Raw genomic sequence first — 8,115 nt, 5'->3', positions numbered from 1 at the left:
CTACATGGCTGCAGGTGAGAACCCTGCCTGTGAACAGGCTACCAGGTTGCTGGGACACACCATTTGGTAAGTTTGGCTTTACAGACCCTTCTGCCATCCTCCCTCTGCCCTGCCATTATGTAATTCAAAATAAAAATGATCCTGACTCTTAAAAGACAAAACTGATACAGATGCTGAGATTAAAATGATTTCACTTGAGATATTTAGATTGTAAAATTTTAGTTCAGTTCTCGCTGAAGCCAAACATTTTTCAGTTTTGTGGGAGATGCCTGCTGAGCTGGGTCTCTAAATCCATATTTCAGCTACCTATTGAGTCATCTAGCTCTACACCCAAGGGCCCCAGACCCCAAGACTGCTTTCCTGCTCCTGCTATCCCCTGTGGCTGGGCCTCCCTGATGCTGCCTGCCTCTTGGGGCCTGCCCATGCCTCCTTGATTCTATCATCCAGCTTAAGGAAACTCCTCAGACCCTAGCTAACAGGGCGTATGTCTGGCTTCTTTCCCTTTCATGCTGGTTCCCTGAGGTTGGAGGAAACGTCTGGACCCACTCAAGGCCTCCATCCCAGAAGTGACACAGTTTTGCCTGCGCTCTTTTGTGTTTAGATTCCAAATCTTTCCTGATGATAATGTCTGAATCCTAATTTTAGTCTTGCCAATAACTGGATCCATAGTCATCCATCACACTTGGGGTGGTCAGGACAATGGAGAAAGTTTAGGAACTCTGGCTTCCTTTGTGCCCTGTGGCAGCTTTAAAATAAGTCCATGCATTGTTTGATACTCCTCCCTTCAAGAGATGAAGCTGAATTCTCCTCTACAGTATAGGCTAGACTTAAGAAGTTGCTTCTTTTAAACAGAATGTGGCTTCTTTCTTGCTCTTTCTCTTGGATCAAACATTCTGGGGGAAGCCAGCTACCATACTCTGAGGACATTCGAATAGCCCTAGGGAGAGGTCCTTATGGTGAGGAACTAAGGCCTCCTGCCAGCAACCAGCAATGGACAGTCATACGAGAAAGTCACCTGGGAGTGGGAACTCCTGTCCCAGTCCAGCCTTAAGATGACTACAGCTCAGTCAACTTTTTTTTTTTTTTTTGAGATGGAGCCTTGCTCTGTTGCCCAGGTTGGAGTAGTGCAGTGGCATGATCTTGTCTCACTGCAACCTCTGCCTCCCAGGTTCAAGCAATTCTCCTGTTTCAGCCTCCCGAGTAGCTGGGGTTACAGGCACATATCACCATGCCTGGCTAATTTTTGCATTTTTAGTAGAGATGGGGTTTCACCACGTTGGCCAGGTCAAACTCCTGACCTCAAGTGATCCACTCTCCTTGGCCTCCCAAAGTGCTGAGATTACAGGCATGAGCCACTGTGCCCGGCCCCCAGTCAACATTTTGAGCACAGCCTAGTGAGGGATCCTGCACCAGAGCCTGCCAGCTAAGCCACTTCCCAAATCCCAACTTTGTGAGATAATCAATGTTAACTGTTTTAAGCTCCCAAATTATGAGGTAATGTTGTTACACAGCAATAGATACTAATACATGCTCAAAAGGTAGGACTAGAGAGAGGGATGGGAGAAGTCTCACCAAATACTTCTCTGTGCAAGGAGCTTTCATTTGATTTAACCCCCCTTTCCCATGAGAACATCACATCCTAATGGCTTGTTTACTTCTCTGTCTCCCAGATAACCCATGGGCTCCTGAGAGCAGGGATTGTGACTTACTCATCTTTGATGTAGCCAAGTTCTAACAAACCTAAATGTGCAGGTAATGTAAAATTATTTATTTTTCTATTACTTTTGAATATCTATTTTGAGTATCTGCTCTGAGTGGCAGAAACAGCCAATTCTGGGGCCCTTTACCTCTCAGATCTGATTTTGCTCATTCCTTCCATACCCTTTTGAGCCATGGGAAGCACCTGGCTGCCTCTGTACCCCGCAGGGTGGGGAAATTCTGCTAGGGGTTCTCAGATCTGCTGGGACTCTATAAGGTCTGCCACTTCCAGGCCTCTTCTCTGGACAGGAGGCTAAAATCCCACCCCCACTGCAACCTTAGGACTCACCACAATGGCTAATTCTCTTGCTTTCACCTTTACTCTTAGTTACTTGCCTCTGACTTCCAAATCTATTGTTTAGGACCAGGGACATTCAGGGCCGTGTGTGTGTGTGTGTGTGTGTGTGTGTGTGTGTGTGTGTGTATGTGTGTGTGTATGATTTTTAAACTTTTTAACAAATTATAAAAAAATTTTAATATACAGGCCAGGCATGGTGGTTCACACCTGTAATCCCAGCACTTTGGGAGGCCAAGGTGGGCAGATCACTTGAGCTCAGGAGTTCGAGACCAGCCTGGCCAACATGGCGAAACCCTGTCTCCACTAAAAATACAAAAATGAGCCGGGTATGGTGGTGGGCGCCTGTAGTCACAGCTACTTAGGAGGCTGAGGTGGGAGGATGGCTTGAGCCTGGGAGGCAGAGGTTGCAATGAGCCGAGATCATGCCACTGCACTCTAGCCTGGGTAACAGAGCCAGACGCTGTCTCAAAAAAAATTTTTTTTAATGTACAGAAAGATCAGCAAATAATATGACACTTTTGTATCTACTACCAAAAGTAAACAGATGTTAAAATGTTGTCATGTTTGTTTTAGATCACTCTTTTCTTAAAAATAAAATAAATCACTGCAGATAGAGCCAAGTACCTCCACTCTCCTCTGCTTCCTAGAAGTATCGACTATGCTGAAACTGGCGTTCTTCTGTCTCTTGTAGATTTTTGTTCGGTTATTATTTGTTTATGCATTTAAAAATAATATGTTCTATTATATACATCTAAAACGTTTTCTTATTATATGTATTTGTCACTTTTTTCCTACTCCACATTATGTTTATTTTCCTCATTTTAAGGTAATAATTTACTTATAGCTAATTTTACTCTTTTTAGTGTAGTATACACTTCTATATGTTTTGATACATATGTCCAAATATGTCATTACCACCACAAGTAAGATATAGAACAGATTTGTTACCCCAAAAAGTCGCTACTAGGATCTTGATATTTGACATACATATACTAGGCTCTAGACAATGGAAAGCCTAGCCTTGAATCGCAAGAGTGCTTTGTCTGCCATTCTGCAGTGTTACTTCCTGCTTGAAGCAATCAATGCCTGAGAACTGAGGGGGAGATGGTGGCAGAGAGCTACGAAATTCACAAGCAGGAATCTCAGTTAATATGCAGCCACCCTTGCCCGCCCCCGGTCAAAGTCCTAGGGCCTAGCCAAAGCTAGATCCATGAGAAATATTGGTCATCTAGTGAGTAAATAAACGAATAAATGAAACAACTTACGTAGGAAGGTAGATAAGTGATTGTTCTCTTCTCCATCCTTTCTGAGTGCCAGGAGTTACCAAGGAGGCTTCAGGGTTGGGCTTTAGCCCTGTTCCTTTGGTCTCCGATGTTGGGTGAGATGCGGATTGATTTCAGCCCCAGGAGCAAGGTGTCCTGCATTCCCATCTCGGATATTGCTCAATACAGCCTCATAGGCTCTTCTGGGTTGTGTGAGTGTCTCCTTATGGGATATCTGAGCTCTTGTTTGCCATCATTCACCCAGTGAACCAGCAGCTCATCGCTTTTTCTCCCCATGAGAAGAATGAATTCACTTGGATTGTTAAGTATAAAAGTGTTAGGGAAAGACTCTTTTAAACTGCTAACCGTAAGGCTTAACCTCCCTGGTAATGGAGATCAGTGCTCCTTTCTACTTTCTTTACAGCCCAAGGATCTTCAGTAACTGTGGCTCCCAGGATGGTACGTATATTCCAAAGGAAAAATGGGTTATGATTGATTAGTTATGTCTGCACAAGAGATGGACAGACAGAGCAAGAGAGTAAATATAGCTATGCTGTATTTACCAACCCTGACTCATGCCTTTGATGCTGCCATATTACTTCTCCAAGATGTTGGTAAAACAAGCCCTTCTATGGCAAAAAGCCTCCTTGCCCTCCTGGGATGCCCAGTTTCTTTTTCTTTTTTCTTTTTTTTGAGACAGGGTCCCACTTTGTCACTTGTGCTGGAAACCAGTGGTGTGACATAGTTCACTGTAGCCTCGACTTCCTGGGCTCAAGCAATCCTCCCAGCTCAGCTTCCCAAGTAGCTAGCACTACAGGTGCACACCACTGCACATGACTTTTTTTTTTTTTTTTTTTTGAGATGGAGTCTTGCTCTGTTGCCTAGGCTAGAGTGCAGTAGCACCATCTCAGCTTACTGCAATCTCCGCCTCCCGGGTTCAAGTGATTCTCATGCCTCAGCCTCCTGAGTAGCTGGGATTACAGGCATGAGCCACCACATCCAGCTAATTTTTGCATTTTTAGTAGAGATGGGATTTCACCATTTGGTCAGGCTGGTCTTGAACTCGTGACCTCAAGTGATCCACCTGCCTCAACCTCCCAAAGTGTTGGGATTACAGGCATGAGCCACTGCACCTGGCCAGTAACTTCTAAATTTTTTTGTAGAGAGGGGGTCTTGCTATGTTGCTCAGGCTGGTCTCAAACTCCTGGGCTCAAGTGATCATCCTGCCTTGTCCTCCCAAAGTGTTGGGATTATAGGCGTGAGTCACCATGCCCGCCTGCCCGGTTACCTTATGGTGTCCAAACAGCTAACTGACCTAGACAGACTCTGTCTGGAGGCAGCAATGATGGAGGTGTTCTTCTTGTGGCTAGGCTGAGAAGATAACAGCAATGGAGTTAGCACTCCTGCAGACCCTCTGTGCCAGAGACAAACCAATACAGATGCCTGAACTGGGCTTCATTTCTTATTGAAGGTCTTGGCAGCAAGTCCCAGGGTATTTTCATTATTTAGCATCCTGATTGAGGTGTGCGTCTGTGTGAGAGAATGAAGCACACAGGTCCTGCATCTCATTACTTCCTCTGATGAAAGGAAACAGGCAGCCTAGCCTTGGGAATTCTAAGTTGCAATGGAAAAAAGAGCAGTCCCAAGTCTTATCCACTTTCCTGTTGCATGTGCTGGCCCTGTTGGGGTGGTCTGTCCATTGGGGGTTTGTTGACTTTTTGCTTCTGCTAACTGTTCACAAGAAAAAATCAAAGCAGAATCTCTGTGTTTTAAAAAGTACTTAGCTAAAGTATGCAGCAGATCTCTTTCTTCTGCCCCACGGGGGACTGGCAAGTCCAGTGCCCAGTGGAAGCAAAGTCTCTGCACAAAGAGGTGATGCCTTCACCCCGCAGGGCTCCTGGGGACCCCCTGGGGGAGGGACAAATTTGGGGAACAGCAGCTGCTGAAGGCCAAGCTCCAGTGATCTTCAGTTCTTGCTCACTGCAGATCAAAGAAGTCTTGCTGTGTCCAGATCACATAAATATTGAATAAGGCTGCTTGGAATCCTTAAAAGAGTTTGGAGAGGAGGAGGAGTCCAGTGCAGAAGATGGTATCAGAAAATGCTGACCCTCAGCTAAGAGCTAATACAAAAGTCAGCAACAAAGGAATGAGAATGGATCCTATCAGGCATGGCTTCTATTTTCGGCTTGGAATTTGCACACGCATTGCTTTTAAGGTATAAGTCGTGCAAGAATTTGACTGTCTGGGTCAGAACAATGAGAAGGAGAAAAGCATTTATCTCTTGGTTTGGTTTTCTAAACTTTCTTCCTTTATTTGGAAGTCCAGTATATTAACTTGAGGCTCCTGACCTCACACTGGCTTTCTACCCTTGTTGCCGGAGAGTTCTCTACCCACTGCTGGGGCAGATGCTCTCAGGGGTCTTTCACGAGTAGGCTACTCTCCAAAGGACCCCTGTTGATTTAGGAGTCATGTTTGCTGAGAAGCATTTCATGGCACCCCAAATCTGAACCAGGCCCCTCTGTCTGCAGCCCCACAGGCCCCGATGCTCTTTCACCAGAGCACACGTAACACTGGCTTGTGTGCATGTCCGTCTCTCCCACTGCACTACAGCAGCTGGGGCAGGCTCAGTGCTTTACTCACCAGTACATCCCCAGCCCCTAGCACAGTGCCTGATACACAGCAGTGCTCAACAAACATGTACTGAATGAATACACTAGAAGTGTATGAGGGAAGCTCCCAGGGCGGCCCTCCAGCCAGAAGCTTCCTGGGTTCTTGTTGTGTCTTCTCTAGGTAATCACTGGTACCACCCAGGAGATCAGAATACCAATCCCCCAACTTGCCTGCCCTCAAGTGTAGCGCATCCAGTAGGCTACCTTATGAGACATGAAACTCTTTTCCTATGGTGTGGTGAGTCTGAGTGCAAACCTTTTTGGAGCAAGTGGTGGGCACATAGTCAGGTGTGAATTCTACCCTGTGGTTTAGGGTTAAAGCCTCATTTCATGAGTCTCTTCACAGGCTTTTCAAATTCTCTCGCCATCTCTGGTTGCTCTAAGCCCAGATTCTTGAGGTTGAATGTCTTTCTTCACATTTTACCTTTTTGTTTGTTTATTTTGAGACAGGGTCTCATTCTGTCACCCAGGCTGGAGTGCAGTGGTGTGATCATGTCTCACTGCAGCCTGAATCTCCCGGGCTCAGGCAATTCTCTTGCCTCAGACTCCCACGTAGCTGGGACCACAAGCACACACCACCATGCCCAGCTAATTTTTTATTTTTGTAGAGATGGGGTCTCACTATGTTGTCCAAGCTAGTCCCAAACTCTTGGTCTCAAGTGATTCGCCCTCCTTGGCCTTCCAAACTGTTGGGATTACAGGTGTGAGCCACCGCACCCAGCCATATTTTACCTTATTTTCCTTGTCAAAGGCTGGGACATCTCTCACTCTTTCTCTTCTTTGTGAGTTTTTGGAAGATGAGGGCATTTTGGAGTCAAGGTCCCTCGGTGTCCAGTTGAAATTCCTCTTCTTGTAGCCCCTTGGAAGATTCTGTAGGTCTGGTCTTGAGTGCCCTGTATTCATACTTTGTGTCCTTCCCGTGCTCTGTTCTCCGTCCTCTTGTCCTCTCTGGAAGCTCTGTTCACTGAATGCATGTGCCCAGGCCTCGTGTCCCATTGAGGCTCACCCCCCAAACCCATCCTTCACAGCGCCTGCCCTGCAGAAAAGTCCTCATTCATCCGCATCCTCACCGGGACTGTCATCAGCTCCGCCTCCCACCGAGGGTCTCCCGCTGACCTCCTCCCTCAACTTCCCAAATTCCACCGCTTCAAAGTTGTTTGCCGAGCCTGGGTCTCCCCTCCGTGCACTGTGATTTGGGGAAAGGACTTGAGGTTTCCAATAGTCACTCACCTCTGTCCTCACTTGCTCTTTCTAATGAGAAGGTGCCATAGGCCTTGAGAAAGTGAGCAGGGATTTACCAGGACAAAGGGAAAACCTCATTCCAGGAAGAGGAAACAGCCAATGCAAAGGCCCAAGGAAGAAAAATAAGTGAAAAACAAAAACGAAAACAAAACAAAACCAAACAAACAAACAAAAAGGCCAGCAACCTGGTATGACATGGGGTGGTGGGAGCCTGGGGGACAGGGCTGAAATCCTTGCCTTGAAAATAATTTTACAGAGAATCATCAAAATATCTTTGGGTAAGACTGTTATCGATTAGCTCTGTGTTTGTATTGTATTCCTCCGTTCACAGACAAAGGGCTAGTCTTGAAATCAATAAAAACATTGATGAGAAAAAAATAAGAAGAAACTGATTGTTAAAAGTAGCCAAAGACCCATAGAATGAGTAAAAGATATGATTAGAAGTTCACAGAGTCTGAGTGTGGTTGCTCACCCCTGTAATCCCAGCACTTTAGAAGGATCTCTTGAGCCCAGGAGTTCAAGACCAGCCTGGGCAACAGAGCAAGACACCGTCTCTACAAAAATATATTTTTTTGAGACAGAATCTCCCTCTATCACTCAGGCTGGAGTGCAGTGCTGTGATCTTGGCTCACTGCAACCTCTGCTTCCCAGGTTCAAGTGATTCTCCTGCCTCAGCCTCCTGAGTACTGGGATTAAAGTCGTGTGCCACAACGGTTGGCTAATTTTTATATTTTTAGTAGAGACAGGGTTTCACCATGTTGGCCAGGCTGTTCTCGAACTCCTGACCTGAAGTGATTCACTGACTTTGGTTTCCCAAAGTGCTGGGATTACAGGTGTGAGCCACCGTGCTTGGTCTCTCCAAAAAAAAAAAAAAAAAAAAAATGCA

General features: G+C 45.9%; 1 long non-coding RNA gene across 2 annotated transcripts; it reads left to right on the top strand.

Moving 5' to 3' along the window:
• Positions 1-1,532: 1,532 nt before the first annotated feature.
• LOC105476046 (uncharacterized) lies at positions 1,533-7,818 on the top strand. Of its 2 annotated transcripts, XR_983810.2 has the most exons (4): positions 1,533-1,752; positions 3,743-3,777; positions 5,305-5,533; positions 7,016-7,818. It is a non-coding gene; the product is annotated as an uncharacterized lncRNA (long non-coding RNA). The 2 variants fall into 2 exon arrangements; XR_983807.2 differs by lacking the exon at positions 7,016-7,818 and having other exon boundaries at positions 5,305-6,939.
• The last annotated feature ends 297 nt before the right edge of the window (positions 7,819-8,115 follow it).

Source organism: Macaca nemestrina, chromosome 8, assembly GCF_043159975.1.
Source record: "Macaca nemestrina isolate mMacNem1 chromosome 8, mMacNem.hap1, whole genome shotgun sequence".
Lineage (NCBI taxonomy): Eukaryota > Metazoa > Chordata > Mammalia > Primates > Cercopithecidae > Macaca > Macaca nemestrina.
This window is presented reverse-complemented; position numbering and strand designations above follow the sequence as displayed.